The following is an 18,051-nucleotide window of genomic DNA, read 5'->3' as shown; positions in this document are numbered from 1 at the left end:
TTAAGGAAGTTAAAGAACGAATAATCATTTTAGGTTTACGAGAACATGACAAACAGTACATCTGAGAAAGGGCGGACGCTGATAAACTAAAGAAGAGAACTGTGTCTTTGACTTCATTGTATAGTGTATCGGTCTTCTCTGCGTTAAATCTAAGCTCTGTTTTATTGCCACAATTTATGTCGCGTTAACAGATTGGTCATTAAAACGCTAAGAAACTGAGAAAAAAGATAAGAATGAAAGGCTGGCGGTATTTTTTAATCACGGTATTTTTCGCCTTTAATGGTTGGCTGAAGCCGCAGATAGCCGTCATCAGAGCTGTTGCAAACAGTCATCACCGTGGCCCGTCTTCATTACAAGTTGATGGAGACGGTGAGCCGCTGGACATCTTAAACTGCTATACGAATCGCTGAAAACAGGTTTTCCACTGTTTTATTATTTGGAAACATTTAGAGGAAAGTATTTTTACTGCAGGTACATTATCAAGCGCAAAAAAAGGGTGTAAGTGGAAGGATTTGGTTTTCGGCTTTAGACAGTGAGGTGATCAACGTTAACGCCTTATAACGGACGTGAATCTTTAAAATTCGTGAAAATTGTGAAACAGGAGTGATATCTGTAAAAGTTATTATCAAATGTAGGAAACGACTCTTATTTACCAGTCTCTAACAGTACCGTAGTCAGTATATAACATTCAGTCTTTAAACGTACCATTAAACACTTCATCAAGTTAATTAACTGCTAGTGGATAATCCATTCACCTGTTTAATTGATGTTATTTAATTCACACGACCTATTGTGAAAATATACAACTCCATCTCTAAAATTATGCCAGTGCAACTAAACCGAAAAAGTGAAATACGTAATGTGGTCCAAAACGTATCCACAAGGAAAATCAGCAGTGCCGCTGTAAACATAAAATGTGGCGTTTCTTGTGTGTGTCCAACATGAAGGCCAGTAATTGAATTTTCGTGCCTGTTCAAAGATAACGAATTATTTCTGGTGGGAGATGTTCTAAATTCTCAGGACAATCGGTACCAACTATAGTGAGAGACGGATAATGTGCGATACATGCACGAACCAAGAGGAAAAAATAACAACTCACAACAAGGAACGAAGTCCTAGGAGTAGAAAGGGTGTAAGACAGTGATGTAGCCTTTCACCCATCTACTGCTACTACTACTACTCCTACTACTACTACCACCACCAGCAGCAGCAGTAGTAGTAGAAGCATTCATCTCTAGATCTCTTTCACAACGATACTAGACATACCTCTGTACTAAAATTTGAGAACAAAAATAAAGAAATTCAAATATAGCGACATTTACCTATTTATAGGTGTAGTGTGACAAGGGTGAAACATGTAATCGGCCGTGGCCTTACAGTAGGAAGCATCCTGTCGTTTGCCTGAACTAATTTAAACGCGAAAAAGAAAATCTAAATATGGTTGGCTGCATGAAGTTTAGAGGCTCCACCCTCCTGAATGTAAGGCCACTCTTTTTAAAAAAAGTACTACCTTATTCGGTTTATCCCTAGTCAACAATACAGTTTAACAAATAAGTTATTTAATGACATTAAATACTAATGGTACACTCTTCATTCATTTCTCACTCCCAGTTAATGCACACACTATTCACACATTGCTTATTAACGTTACATACACTATCAGTCGACGTCATGACAATTCTGAAAGTGAAAAACTGAGTCAGCATCCCTCTATAATGAGTGAGATGTTGTATAATACAGTGCATAGCTTCGGAAGTAAGTTTTTTCAGAAAAGAAGAAAGAAGGAAAAATACTGCGTGAATGTCTTATGTGGAATGATAATTGTTTTATTATCATTTTTATTATTTATTTATGTTACATTTTTTACCAAACCCCCAATCTGTGATATATAAGTAACCTTTCATTGTATAGAATCTAATGCTTAACGTGAACTTATTTACTGCCCTTTCAAAAAAAATTGTTTTAGCAATATCTTGATCTACTCTTGGCGACCAATTGTGCAGTTTTACTACTTGTTCGAAAATGCTGTTTTGAGTTGTATGTTTACCCATTCTTTGTAAATATAAGTTCGGTATAGATCTTGTACCATCGTAATAAACAGCAGTTTTATGCAGTAATCGTCTTTTCTGTTACAGCGTTTTCTAAATAATCCTTCAATGTATAGAATGTATTGCTTAACAGGTAGTTTTAACTGCCTTTTTAACTAATTTTGTTTCAGTAATTTTTAAATCTCCTTTGGAAATGTGTTGTGTAGTTTTATACCGCTTTGAGGTTCACGTTTATTCTTTCTTGGTTAACGCAAGTTCAGTTTAGTTCTTTCTCCATTGTAGTGGGCACAGCTGTTTGTGCAATAATTAGCAAAATGAGACTTTCATTCTGCAGCTGAGTGTGCGCTGATATGAAGCTTCCTGGCAGATTAAAACTGTGTAGCGGTCCGAGACTCGAACTCGGGACCTTTGCCTTTCGCGGGCAAGTGCTTTACCAGCTGAGCTACCCAAGCACGACTCACGATCCGTCATTACAGCTTCAGTTCTGCCAGTATCTCGTTTCCTGCCTTCCAGACTTCACGGAAGCTCTTCTGCGAAACTTGCGGAACTAGCGCTCCTGGAAGAAAGAGCACTTGCCCGCGAAAGGCAAAGGTTCCAGTCTCCGTCCGGCATACAGTTATAATCTGTCAGGAAGTTTCAGTATTTAGCAATGTTATTAATTATGTGTATAAGTTACTGGTAAATGTACTCAAATGGTACAGGATAGAACAGATCGTTATAATAAGCTTGAATAATATCTTTGCTTATTACTTTTATGATTCTTTCCTGCATATTGAAACTATGACCATATTCTGTAAATTTGTTCCCTAGAAATAATTCCTTAGGTAAAAATTGAGTGTAAATGTGACTAGTATGTAACTAAAAGGCACTACCTGTTACACACTGATGACAGGCCTCTAAGGGCGTAACATGCTGATGACATTCTGTTTGGAACTGTCTTCATGTGTTCACACCACTCTAACTGAAATTCAATATTCATTCCTAGAATTTTAGCATCTTTTACCCAGTTCATAGTCGTCCCATCTAGATTTGATTTAACAGTTTCATTTTCCTGCATAAAGCTAAAATTCATGGCATTAGTTTTCTTTATGTTCAGTATCACTTTATTGCTTATTGATCATTTGTAAACTACTTGAGGGTTTCATTTGCTTTTTCTGCAAGGAGATATCTTGTTGCCTCAATAACTAGAATACTGCTGTCACATCAAAGCGAATTTCTTCCCCGTGACTAACACCAACGGGAAAGCTATTGATGTATGTATCACGACCACTATTGGTCGTAATGTGCTACCCTAAGGAACTCCAACATTAATACACGTATCAAAAACAGTTTGCCATCAGCCCAGTTCCCAGAATTCCTGAAGGCAGACGTTGACTGTGGGTACTGTATCACAGGTACAGTCACTTTGACTGTTGAAAGATATCACAAACCCACCCAAAGATGTAAACAGCCATTCATGAGCAGCGCCTATTAGACGGAAGGGGTCCGACAGCCGATCAGTTCCAGTCATTCCACCAGGAAGAAGGTACACGGTTCATGTTATCTGTAGTTCAACCATGCCTAGACGGTCAATACCGCGGTTCTATCGCATCCACATTGTTACTTTGTGCCAGGAGGGGCTCTCAACAAGATAAGTGTCCAGACATCTCGGAGTGAACCAAAGCGATGTTGTTCGGACATGGAGGGGATACATGCCTCGCTCAGGCCGCCCAAGGGCTACTACTGCAGTGGATGATCCCAACCTACGGTTTACGTTTCGGAGGAACCCTGACAGCAACTCCACCACGTTGAATAATGCTTTTCGTGCATACGCAGGATGTCGTGTTACCCACTAAAACTGTGCCCAATAGGCTGCATGATGCGCAGCTTCCCTCCCGATGTCCATGGCGTGATCCATCTTTGCAACCACGACACAGTGCAATGCGGTACAGATGAGCCCAACAACATGCCGAATGGACAGCTGGGGATGGCATCACGTTCTCTTCAGCGATGAGCGTCGCATATGCCTTCAACCAGACAATCTTCGGAGACGTGTTTGGAGGCAACCCGCTCAGGGTGAACGCCTTAGACACACTGTCCAGCGAGTGCAACAAGGTGGAGTTTCCCTGATGTTTTAGGATGGCATTATGTGGAGCCGACGTAGGCCGCTGGTGGTTCACGCAAGGCGCCGCAACGGTTGTAGGATACGTGAATCCCATCCTCAGACCGATAGTTTAAGGACATCGGCAGCGTACCGGCAAGGCACTCGTCTTCATGGACGGCAATTCCCGCCCCCATCGTGCACATCTTGTGAACGACTTCCTTCAGGATAAAGACATCGCTCGACTAGAGTGGCCAGCATGTTCTCCAGACATGAACCCTATCGAAAATGCCTGGGATAGATTGAAAAGGGCTCTTTACGGACAACGTGACCTACCAACCACTCTGAGGGATCTACGCCGAATCGACGTTGAGGACTGGGAAAATCTGGACCAACAGTGCCTTGATGAACTTGTGGATAGTATGCCACGACGAATACAGGCGTGTATCAATGCAAGAGAATGTGCTACTGGGTATTAGAGGTACCGGTGTGTGCAGCAGTGTGGACCACCACATGTGAAGGTCTCGCTGTATGGTGGTATAACATCCAATGTGTGGATTTCATGAGCAATGAAAAGGGCGGAAATGATGTTTATGTTGATCACTGTATCAATTTTTTGTACAGGTTCCGGAACTCTCGGAATAGAGGTGATTCAAATTTTTTTTTTATGTGTGTATATTTCAGTTCTTTATATCTATTCATTGCACCCCATTCGATATGTATGTCAGAAACCAGTGATTAACTACCCCTCTTATCCATAATGCTTCTAGAATATTAAGTAGAATCTTATGGTCAACAGTATCAAAAGCCTTAGAACAATGTAAAAATATGCTTGTGACTCACTCATCTTTGTCCACAGCATCATCTGCCACTTTTTTGAATTATAATACGGCTGATTACGTACCTCTACCACTTCATAGTTGTACAGCGATGATGCAATGACAGGAATAAAAGAAACGTTTAGGAGCGGGATTAAAATTCTTGGTCAAAGGTTAACAGGAACAGAACTCACTGATTATATTGCTATCATCAGTGAAACTCAGGACAAATGCAGAACCTATTGAGCCCAAAAAGAACTGTCTAATGAGCATCTACTGTCGACTGAGCGTAAACCAAGAAGACACGAAAGCAACGGGAAGTTTCAGAAATGTCATTAGTGGCCAACTTGATATCAAAATTGGGTACTGCGAAGTAAAGTGAAGGTATTGTGCTACCTTCTGATCAAAATAACACACGACAGACGAAGGAAGGAGAACATAAATAGTAGACTAGCATAGGCTAAGATGGCCTTCCTGTCGAAACAAACTACAGTAATATCAAACATCGTCTCTCCTTTGAATAATGTTTACACCACAGAATTTATATGGAACTGAATCATGGACTGTGGGAAAAACCGGAAAAGAAAAGCTTCGAAGAGTATGAAATAAGATTGTGTATAAGAATATTGATAGATGGACAAGTATTATAATATATGAGGTTCTCCGTACCATCAGCGAGGAGAGGAACATTTGGAAAACTTCGACAAGAAGAAGGGGCAATCCGTGTGAAGACCCAAGGAGATGACTTCCATATTACTAGATGGAGCTCTAGAGGTACAAAAATGCGGGGTAAAACTGACTCTGCTATACATTAACAAATAACTGAGATCGTATGGTTCAAGTACTACTCAAGAAGAGGCTTACACAAGTGGGGAAGTCGTGGTGGACGGCATCAAACCGGTCAGAGCACTGATGGAAGAAAAAGAAATTTAAAAAAAAACATGGATCTCTTCAAACCACGTCAGTGCTAGTGAGGTGGAAGAATCCGTTCTGGGGCGATTAACTACACTTTTTTCACAGCCGACGTGAGAATTGCAGAGCGCGTCTACACGACACAGCGTTCCTTTGATCCTGAACCGAACACTGACCAACGTTTCCAAGGTGTGATTGATTGCATAATCACGTGGACCCTCGAACAGCAGTTTGCTGTGAAAGCAGACAAAAACCAGCTTATTATCGCCAATCGTCGGAACGTTACGCCAACTCGTAAGCTGTCCAAAGTCAAGGAAAAAATATTATTTTCGCATGCGTCCCATTCGGTAAAAATAACGCCAGCTATCGCAAAAACTGTGAGGGACGGAACTGTTCATCCTCGAGCGCCTCTTCCCGCCGCTTAACGCCTCATGAACGTCATCGAAACAACTGGGTATCGTCCTGTACAAGTCACTGCTAAGAATTGTCCTGCCGTACGCTGTCGCAGTGTGGGGGAAAGCAGCACATTCGCATCTGCAGGTAGTACAGTGTGTCCAGAATCGAGTTTGTACGTATGATTTTCTGGGAATCATGTGACAATGTCTGAGTGGTTGCTCTCTGCTTTTCCGATTAGTATTTAGATTACATACGAGGACTGTTCGGAAAGTAAGGTCCTACTGGTTGCGAAATGAAAACCACATCGAAAAACAATTTCTTTTTTTATTCGCAACTTACACATTTGTCGTGGCGCTGTACTAACTTTTCAGTACCCTCGTTACAGAAAGCATTTGCTGCGCTTTCCGCCAATTCTCTACGCTTGTCTACCTTTCGTTTTTTGTGCGAAAATGTTGTCTTCATAACCAGCGGTTCATGTGAGCAGTGATGAATAGCGGAGGGAGTCAATTAAGGGCTGTATTGTGGGTAATCGAACGCTTCCCATCGAAAACGCGGCAGGAGCGTCTTCATTGCCCCTGCAGAATGCAGCTGAAAATTGTCTTGAAGAAAGAAACGCATGGCATTTATGTTATGTGGGCTGCATAGCTTCAGGCGAAATCTCTCACTAGATCCACATTTGATGGGAGACACTGTTATTTTAGGCATTTGTTCATGATCACTTTGAGCTCTGAACTAAAAAGAGCAACGTGAAAAGATCGACAGACACGCTAAAGATACCGTCCAACACACCTGTGGAAAGTTCCATTGGATTTTCACAGTGGTTTCCATATCGCGCCCAATCGGATCTTACTTTCCGAATACGCCTCAGACATGATCTGTTATAGGTAGACTTCAGAATCGTGAACTGCGACTGCCAGATCATCTACTGAAGGGTTTCACCATAGTGTAACAAAGTGATAGCGCGTGGCATTTTAAGAGAAAGTCTGGTAGTCTGTCATACGCAAGTAGTTATACATAAAATGCCAATGCAAAATGGCGAAATCTTGTGACAACACAATCACCATGTAGCTAATGGGAAGAAATCTGGAGACGAACAAGTAACTTTGGACGTCTACTAGAGCACTCTATAACACCGTTACTTTTCAATATATGAAAGTCGGAAGTCCCACGGCGCTTTTCATGCGCAGTACTTTGGTACTCAGAGAAGTAGCATCGCTAGCAAACGTTAGCAAGTTGTAGCGAAATGCAAGAAGAAGAGCAGAGGATCAACCGTTTCTGCAGGGATTGGCTGTTGATCCTCAGTCCAAACAAATGGGACGAACTGCGCTTAGAACTGCCACAGAATCCCATTACTGCATACTTATATGACTGAAAAACAGTCATTAGATGCAATCAAATTCATTAAATATCTGGGAGAAAGCGTACGGAGTGATTTTAAGTGGCTCGGCCACATAAAACAAATCACATGTAAGGCGGATGCCTGACTGTGGTTCATTTGAAGAATCTTCGGGAAGTGTAATGCAGCGACGAAGGAGGATGCTTACAAAACTCTCGTTCGACCAAAACTTGAAAACTGCTCGTGTGGGATCCGTATCAAGTAGGACTGATACAGGAAACATAGAAGATCGAAAGAAGAGCAGCACGTTTCCTTAGTTCATTTAGCAAACGTTAAAGTATCACGGAGTTAGTGAGCCATCTACAGTGGCTGCACCGTAAGAGAGGGATTCTGCACCATAATGTGGTTTGCTGTTAAAATTCCGAGAAGATAGGTTTAGAGAAAAATCAATATATTGTTTGCTCCTACATATATATAGAGATTCAGGCTCACATGGAGACTTGCCAACAACCGCTGTAGTATTTTTTTTTTTATTTTTAGCCATCAGTCTTTAGCTGGTTTGAAGCGCGGCCCGCCACGAATCCCCTTTCTGCCCCACCTATTCATCTATGAGTAGAAATTGCAAATTACGTCCTGAGTTATTTACTGGGTGTATTCCACTCTCTATCATCCTCTACAGCTTTTACCCTCTACGACTCCCTCTAGTACTATGGAACTCATTTCCTGATTTTGTAAGAGATATCCTATCATTGTGTCGCTTCTTCTTGTCGGTGCATTCCGTATATTCTTTTCCGCACCAATTCTGCTGAGAACCATCTCATTCCTTATCTTATCAGTCACCTAATTTTCAACATTCTTCTCAAGCAGCACACCTCAAATGCTTCGAGTCTTTTTTTGTATACCGAGCGAGGTGGCGCAGTGGTTAGCACACTGGACTCGCATTCGGGAGGACGACGGTTCAATCCCGCGTCCAGCCATCCTAATTTAGGTTTCCCGTGATTTCCCTAAATCGCTCCAGGCAAATGCCGGGATTGTTCCTTAGAAAGGGCACGGCCGCTTTCCTTCCCCGTCCTTCCCTAATCCGATGAGACCGATGACCTCGCTGTCTCGTCTCCTCCACCACAACAACCCAACTCTTTTTTTTTTTTATAGGGTTTCCCATAGTCCATGCTGTTCTCCAAACGTACATTCCCAAAAATTTCTTTCTCAAATTAAGGCCTTTGTCTGATATTAGTAGACTTCTCTTGGGCTGGAATACACTTTTTGACAGTACTAGTCTGCTTTCTATGTCCTCCTTGCTCCATACGTCACGGGTTGTTTTGCTGCCTAGGTACTAGAATTCCTTAACTTCGTCTATTTCGTGATCCCCTATTTTGATGTTAAGTTTTTCGGTGTTCTCATTTTTGCTACTTCCCATTACTTACCTATTTCTTCGATTTACTCTCAATCCATATTCTGTGTTCATTAGAATGCTCGTTCCATTCAACATTTCCTGTAACTCTCCTTCACTTTCACTCAGGATAGCAATGTCATCAGCGAATCTTATCATTGATATCCTTTCCCCCTGAATTTTAATCCCACTCCTGAATCTCTCTTTTATTTCCATCATTGCTACTTCGATGTACGGATTAAACAGTAGGGGCAAAAGGCTACATACTTGCCCTACACTCTTTTTAGTCAGAGCACTCCGTTCTTGGTCTTAGAGTGTTACTGTTCCCTCCTGGTTCTTGTATATGTTGTATATAACCCTTCTTTCGCTGTAGCTTGCCCCTATCTTCTTCAGAATTTCGAGCATCTTGCACTACTTGAGGTTGTCAAACGCTTTTTCAGGTCGACAAATCCTATGAACGTATCTTGATCTTTCTTCAGTCTTGGTTCCATTATCAATTGCACCGTCAAAAGTGGTCGTCGTCTGAGACAATCTAAACTTCATTGCCAGTCTTTTGTGTATTAGTGGTTCAAATGGCTCTGAGCACTATGGGACTTAACTGCTGTGGTCATCAGTCCCATAGAACTCAGAACTACTTAAACCTAACTAACCTAAAGACATCACAAACATCCATGCTCGAGGTAGGATTCGAACCTGCGGCCGTAGCGGTCCCGTGGTTCCAGACTGTAGCACATACAGCCGCTCGGCCATTCCGGCCGGCTCTGTGTATTAATGCTGTCAGCAAATCGAATGCATGTGCTATTAAGCTGACTGTGCGATAATTCTCCCACTTGTCGCCTCTTGCTGTCTTCGGCGTTGTGTGTTGTCTGATGGTATATCGCCAGTCTCATACATTGTACGCACCAACGTAAGTAGCCGTTTTGTTACCACTTTCCCCAGTTATTCTAGAAATCCCGAATAGAGAAGTGGAGAGTAATACGCAAACGATCGACTAATCAAAATGGAAGGGAATAGTGGAAGGTCACTGACTTCAGTGCAATCAGGGCACACAGAAGAAGACCCTCATAGGATACTGCTGCAAGAGGTCTTGTCACCACACTTCCACACTGTGTCATCGACCACATGCTGGGTCTGTGGCAGGCGCAGTTAGATGTACTTCGCAGAAGCAGTCGGGCTTACTAATCGTCGTCCTACGAACGCTGCCACCAGCTGCAGCCGCTTTCTGCTGGCTGACGTGTCGGTAGCGGCCGCGGCTGGCCGGCGTCACGGGGCAACGGGGCAGAGCGGGGAGACACGGTACGTCACGGGACGCCGCCGACGCGGGCGACGCCGCCGACCTTGGCGGATCTACGGTCAAGGTCAGGCCGCCTCCAGGCAGCGTCGGCGGTAGCCGGCCTGGCCGCCGAGTCGTACCGTCTGAGCCCCAGCGGCCGACTCCACTGCGACTGCTCGTCTGAGCTTACTCCTTTCTAGAACCAAAGGGGTCACGCAGTAGCTACCTACATCTTTACTAGGCTTGTCGATAATTACCGATGTTCCAGTGTCAATACTGAGGGCTTCGACACATCGTAATTTTAAAGACATTAGACGTTGGGAACAAATCCAGGCTACTTGTTACCGCTGTCTCTCTCTCTTTTTTTCCCATTTAAGTGATCGTTTTCCGAATACGACTCACAACATCAATGCAGTTGCTTAACCTCTCCACGTCTTCATATAAGACACCTCCAGCTTTTATTTTTTTTAGTTTTTCTCGGGCTTGTATCAAGCTGAATCTTTTCTGGCCTGTGGTATCACGTGCGATACGCATCGCACTTACACATCTCACTTGTTCATCCTTCTGCCTAGCACTACGAGGTGTCAGCATTGACCGCAAACTTAGGATTTACGACTGCACAGTATGTCTCTGCGAAATTAAGGTAAAGACATATCTTTTTCTGATAATAATAATAATGGCGTGTGGCTAGGGCCTCCCGTCGGGTAGACCGTTCGCCTGGTGCAGGTCTTTCTAGTTGACGCCACTTCGGCGACCTGCGCGTCGATGGGGATGAAATGATAATAATTAGGACAACACAGCACCCAGTCCCTGGGCGGAGAAAATCTCCGGCCCAGCCGGGAATCGAACCCGGGCCCTTAGGATTGACATTCTGTAACGCTGACCACTCAGCTCTAATTCTGAGTGTTATCACATGGTTTAATAACTTATTAAGGCTGTACCGACATTCCTTAGTAAATATCAAACTACACGTTTATGTTGTAACGGATTTAAAAGCTTTAAACTTCTGGGTGTCGTATATGATACCTAGGCGCTCAAGGCAAACACTGTTTACGTCGTTGGAAGTGGGGTTATATCTTTTTTTTTTTGCCTGATTCGCAGGCTTGAGTGCCACGTTCAGGAGAACAGGTCAAAACGCTGGGCAGATGATGCTCAGATGATGCTGAGTTTGTACGGTGTGAAGTGTGAACAGTACAAAGCGTTCCTTTGCTTCAGTTCTGAAAGGTATTGCTTTACACATTCCACAAAAAAAAAAAAAAAATTGATCAGTACAAGTAAGGTTAACATAATACCGATCCATCGATCCATATGGTAATATCAGAAAAAGCAGAAATACTTTGAAAGCTTTTGTTTCGAGTATTTTGTTTATGTATTTCAAATTGTTTACTTCCAATTTTTGAAAGTTTTGATACTAAGAGTGCATTCTGACTTATCTAGAAAACTACTGCAAATATGAGGGGTGTGTGTAATGTTGATGTTTTTTTGTAATAAAGCAACGATAAGCTGCAGAGTTGTGTGTGTAATTGTCCTGATTAAGTGCTACCATATATGATACCACCAATAAAAAAAATCACTACGCTTTCAAAAAAACTTTCGATGGCCATTAACTGTCCAGTAGTATTAACGCATGGCAATTAACTCTTCTTTTAATTGAAAGGGTACAGTACCGCCCGACATTGAAAATAGGTACAACATTCTTCGTTATTCTTGCCAGTACAACATATTTTTTCCAATAATAACTCAATTTCAATTAATACAGCGAAGCCAGATACCAGTGTGGGAAAGAATGACAATTTATTTATTTAATTGACCACATGTGCACTCCCACAAAATACATTCCTACATCCAGTTTGGTGAGATCTGTGAAATGAATGAATGTATGGTCGTCTGCTAACTGCAGATAGTGAATGTGAATATATGATCATCTTTGAGACGATCTTTTGGTCACCTTTGGTGGAATCAAAGAGATGAAATTTACCGGAGCTTTGAGCGCCTGAAATGTGGCTGACCAATGTGTAGCATGGTCTTCCCCCACCTCGACAGAGGTGCGAGATGACCTGAAGAACGGCCATGTTTCAGCACTCTGCCGCTGGATCTAGTGTTGGTAAGACCTGTCTTAGGTGTGCTCCGTAAAGACAAAAGAATGGAGACGTGGTATGCATGTGAAATACTTAAGAGTAGTTTGGAATAATAATTCCTCCATTTCAGGAACTTTTGTGGGGAAAATTAAATGTCAGGCAGTTAATATTAAGGGCATCGTAGTAATCTTCGGAAGTGACCAACGGTCACAATGAAACCACGTGTAGCAATAAGTTGAAACACTTCCGAGTGCTTAAGTTAAGCTGAATTACTAGCGTGTGTACTATAAGTTGGAAATATTTAAGTAATGGCGTGTGCAGGACTTGAAATTAGAGACGAGTACTTCCACATGGTGAGTACTGTGTGAGTCTCAATCTGTGTATGAGACAAAGGATAAAGAGAAGTACTCGTCCATGGTATCAGTTGAGGACTCGCGTGTGTGATGAATATGTTCTTAATATTACTTTGCGTGTTATGTTTCCGTATGACGATTGATTCAAACAATAATACTCTGAGAGAGAAGCAAGGTGAGTCACCGTCTACCCAGCAACGCCACTTGGCTTGCATTGCACAGGAAGACGTGCATATATCCTCCAGAGTTCATAGTAGGAAAGAAAAATTACGAAGTGGGGCAGTGTCGTTTCAAACGGGGATAAATACTAATTGAAGTGGGAAAGTTGAAAGTGATGTGATTATAATGTTGTGACTATTCCTTGTGTTTTATTCCATGTTGCAGTGTGGTGTATGTCATGTAATTTAAGTATGTGTGGTTTGCGTGGGAGAGTAGCAAGGTAGTTTCAGAGGTAGTGGGTTATGCATGTTCCTTTTGTACCGCTGGGTCTGGAGGAACGTTTCGTGATGATGGTTGTGAGAGTCGAAGTGTGAGATACAGCAAAAGATCCACCATCCTATCCAGAAAGTGAGCTGTAGCGTTAAATAATTACGAGACCATAAGATAGAGAATCACCAATGTAAAGCCATGCCCACTGGGCGGAATTTCTCATGTGTTATTGTTGTAGGTGATAGAATTTGTGTGTTTAGGTTATAGAATTTATCGGAATAAATAAGATAGTGAAAAGAAAAAGATTTGTGGCCTTTTTCTTCGAATAGTATGTTGTCATGATACCCAGGATTTATAATGTGTGCGCCATTCATAGTCAGTGCGATAGCCACGTGTTGATCAAAGCCGTTAAATAAGAAAGAAAATGTGGTATTTCCAGTGCGTAGTGAACAGTCAGAGTTGTATAAATTATTAATAGTCAGATGTGCGTTATCCGTTTCCGTGGGTTAATATTCACACAGGAGGATAATATGTAACTTAATTGTGAGTACGAGAGTTCATGTTACTCGATAAATAAGAATGAATCCACTCGTTTGGCAGGCCACTCATCTTGCAGCCTGACTGCTTGATGCCACAGTATGAGCAAGGCATGTCGGTGCCTCTCATAATAAGTGCTCGAGAATCGGGACTGAATAGGTAGGGAAAAAGAACTAGATAAAATTCAACGTTCAGCATGGCTGAAGGATTTTTACAGTTGTATCCAGTGATTAATAATATCTTTATCTACCATGCTAATGCACCATCCATGCTAAGAGCTGCAGATATTGTAGGACTGGCAGTTGGTTGTGATATTCTGTGGTCTGTAGAGGTCGCCTACATGTGAAACTACGTGAGAAAAGTGCATTGAAGGCAGTGAAGTACCGCCACTAACTGGTATGCTGAGTAGCACAATACCTGGCACCCAGTCAACACAAAATATTGGGGAGAATATGAAGAGTAGGAGCTTACTACTAGCCGACCATGTTAACATATTACCCATGTCAAAGTTGCTCGATCCTAGTTTCAAGAACATACAGTTTCAGTGTCCTTCATCGTGTTCAAAAGGAAGTAAAACCATCAAGAATTTACTTGCAGTTGCTGAGAAGATTGCCAACGAATACGGGTAACATATTGGTTCATTACAGGGAAACATTTAAAAAAATTGGTTTTATGAAGCGAATATTATAAAATAGCACAAGAAAAGAATACAATCAAGTTCATATCTGTTTCTGTAATTCAAACGAGTTTCATTAGAAGTATAGGATCACATCACCGGTACTACATTTCCTAAGCTACAAAAAGTTGCTCTGAAGCATTTGAGTTGTACAGCCACATCGTCAGCATCTAAAAGGCTGTTCTCGAAAGCAAAATTTGCTATGTCAGTAGCACAGTAAACCGAAGGGTAAACTTTTGTCAAAATCATCATTTTTAAAGTCTGCAATAAAAGTTGTAATATATGTCAACAATTGCTGTCTTTATTAATTAATAAAAGTGATGAATATGTTAAACCCATTAAAAAACAAAAAAGAAAGAAACGACGTAACACATGACGGAATTAAGTAACATGGTCACAAATTGACATTCATACAAGGATACAAGTATCGACGAAGCATGCAAAACTGTAAACTGTAGTAGCCGATGGATGAATCTGTAACGCTGCAGCGCAGTTTCACCTCGCAGCTGGTAAGCGTTCTACACCAGGAACATTCAGGGTACAAAGTCTTTGTGAATTTCATTCTGTTCACTCAGTTAGACAGTAACTACTCCTTGCAGACAGGCGCATGAACAATGCACGCAGATGTCAGCATTTGAAAGAGAGCTGTAATTGGTCTCAAAGAAGCCCGTTCGAGTAATCGCCGAACCATCTGAATAGGAGCAATGGCCACTATTCGACGATGTTGGCAGAAATGGATGAACCGTGGCTGAATACAGTATCAAGAAGGAAGCAGTAGACCCAAAGAGACAATAGAACGTGGGGATCGAGCAACCGTCAGAGAGGCACTCAGAGCCCCGTATTCACCATTACAATCGATCCGACGTGAAACTGGTGCTTCAGCGACCGTAAGCACCATAAACAGGCGACTCATAAAAAGGGGGCCGAGCTCATGGTGAACCTTGCACCGACTAGAATTGACCCCTGTACACTAACAAACCCGTTTGCAGTGGTGCCGGGCATATTCGGTATGGAATCTCATTGACTGGAGTAGAATTGCCTTCAGTGATGAGTCCCGCTTCGAACTGAGCCCCGACGGCCAGCGGAGACATATCTAGATCCGCTCCGGGCAGCAGTGGAGTGCCAACCTGATCGGCGCCCGCCATACTACCCAACAACCAGGTCAGGGATGCCATTTCATTTCATAACAGGACGCATTTACTTGTCATGCGTGGCACCCTTACAGTACAGCGTTGGGTCTAGGATAGTCTACGCCCAGTTTTGTTGTCCTCAATAGCAAACCATCATGGGCTGACATTTCAGAAAGATAACGCCCGCCGCACATGGAGAGAATTTCTACTGCTTATCTCCGCCCTTACTAAATCCTATCTTCACCAGCAAAGACACATCTTCCCAGTTGAGAACATTTGGAGCTTTATGGGCAGAGCGCTCCAACCAGCTTCAGATTTTGAATATTTAACGCGTCAATGGCATATCCAACAACTATGTCAATCAATGCCAACTGCATACATAAGGGATGGAGGGGGACCAATGCGTTACTCACTCGCTCAATTCATGAACGCTTTCTCTTCAATCAAGTATCAAATTTTTCTGAAACTGTAGTCTGTGTCCTAGATTGTAGAAGAATTTATATGGTGCTTTTTAATGCTATACTATAAAATCGCCATATTACCTCGATACTTTGGGCTCGATTATGATTTCCATTGATGTTTGGACGCCGATGATCAAATCGACATCTGCTTCGATGGAGAGCAGGGTTCTAAGCCCTCTATAGTCAACCAATAATCGCTTTTCTGTAGACGCTTACATCACTAATTGTCAATCTTCAAATAACACCACAGTCAGTATCAAGGTAGAGGTCTAACTAGCTAAACACCGACAAGAGATCAAGAATTTCTCTCCTCCTTCTAAAAAAAGCACTTCGTCTTCAGGCCACAAGTGGCCCATCTGGACCATCCGACCGCCGTGTCATCCTCACTGAGGATGCGGATAGGAGGGGCTTGTTGTCTTCACACCACTCTCCCGGTCGTTATGATCGTTTTCTTTGACCGGAGCCGCTACTATTCGGTCGGGTAGCTCCTCAATTGGCATCATGAGGCTGAGTGCACCCCAAAAAATGGCAACAGCGCATGGCGGCGTGGATGGCCACCCATCAAAGAGCCAGCCAGGCCCAACAGCACTTAACTTCGGTGATCTGACGGGAACCGATGTATCCACTGCGGCAAGGCCGTTGTCACTCCTCCTTCTAAATGAACATTAATACTTCGCAGCTATTTTAATGACACATCGTACTGTAATAAAAATTCTATCTGAGCTTTGTCTAGAAATATGGAGGAAGTAGGATATCTCTGCCGGTGCTGTTCCACATTGATCTTTGTCTGTTGGCTTGCCTACGCACAGGGCAGCGGCTTACCTCCATCACGCTGTCAGTGACGGCATCAGTTACCTAAAATGTATAACGTCATCAACATAGTGGATGATAGGAAATTTCAAAGTCAAAGATGGCGGAGATGGAAAATTGAAAAATACAATAGCGCGAGAAATTAAAGAAAATGAAAAAAATAAAAAATACAAATTGCATAACTAGCCCATTTGTGCCTTGTGACACCTTCCCTCCCTTCTCTACCAATCAGATCCTATTACAGTGTAGATCACTGAAATGAAATTGACAATCACAATATAAGATATTGATCATATTCGACATCATCTGAAGGATCTGAATTTCTTCTGCCATATTCAGGTATTATCCCAAAAATTATGTAAAGCGGCAGTTAGTATGTGTGAAGTCCGATTACTGACCGTAGATGATTTAATTCATAACAGAGCCTCAAATCAATTACTTTTCACGCCTAGATAGTTCTAACATATTTGTTAAGTGTCACAAAGCAGGCAGGTAATCATCAGCCGATTGAACTCGCTGACTGAGTGTTTCTCTTGTTCTGACAAATCTTGTCTTGCTGACACCCAACGCATTTGACTCTTGGTTCTACGTAATATGTCAATAATGCCGCGTTGCAACCACACATGGACACTACTGCTGATCTAGCTTACAGCTTAAAATGCACTTGTCGATGAGAGTTACCAAAGTAAACGAGTTATCCCCACATTTAAATTAATAAAAAACTCGTCTCTAAAATCGATATTAAAGTCAGTTATACATTATACTGATTCCATGCTGGGGTATTAACTTTATCTTGCAGTACCAAACATTTCTCATGCTCTGCTGAGGATAATAAATCATGCTATGACACCTTAGGAACTACATTACATTTTGAGGAATAGAATAGTAACATACGTTTGTATAGGTACGGAATGAGGGTTACTATGCTTTTAACTATCCATATTCAGAGTTATGCAACCATTATAGCGACTCCATGCTAGTGTATCTTGCAATATAAAGATATGTTTCATTTTCTGCTGATGTAGCTAGCTTATGCTACCGCACATGGAAACTACAATGCTACGCAGGCAAGGCAGGGATAGTTGACATGAGCGAAGAAGCATTCAGAATTATCCTATCACCAGAAGGTGTTGGTACATATGCCACAGCTTGACAGTGGGTGTCATTTACTGGGGATGGCACGTAGTGGCCTTGGAAGGTCTCAGCTGCTGTGGGTGTCAGCTATTGAGAGGTGTCAGCTACAGGGGAGTAAGCTACCTGCGTGTCAGCTACAGGGTTGTCAGCTTCCGGGGGCGTCAGCTATTTAGGGTATCAGATATTAGGA

This window comes from Schistocerca americana, chromosome 3 (genome assembly GCF_021461395.2).
Source record: "Schistocerca americana isolate TAMUIC-IGC-003095 chromosome 3, iqSchAmer2.1, whole genome shotgun sequence".
Classification (NCBI taxonomy): Eukaryota; Metazoa; Arthropoda; class Insecta; order Orthoptera; family Acrididae; genus Schistocerca; species Schistocerca americana.
This window is presented reverse-complemented; position numbering follows the sequence as displayed.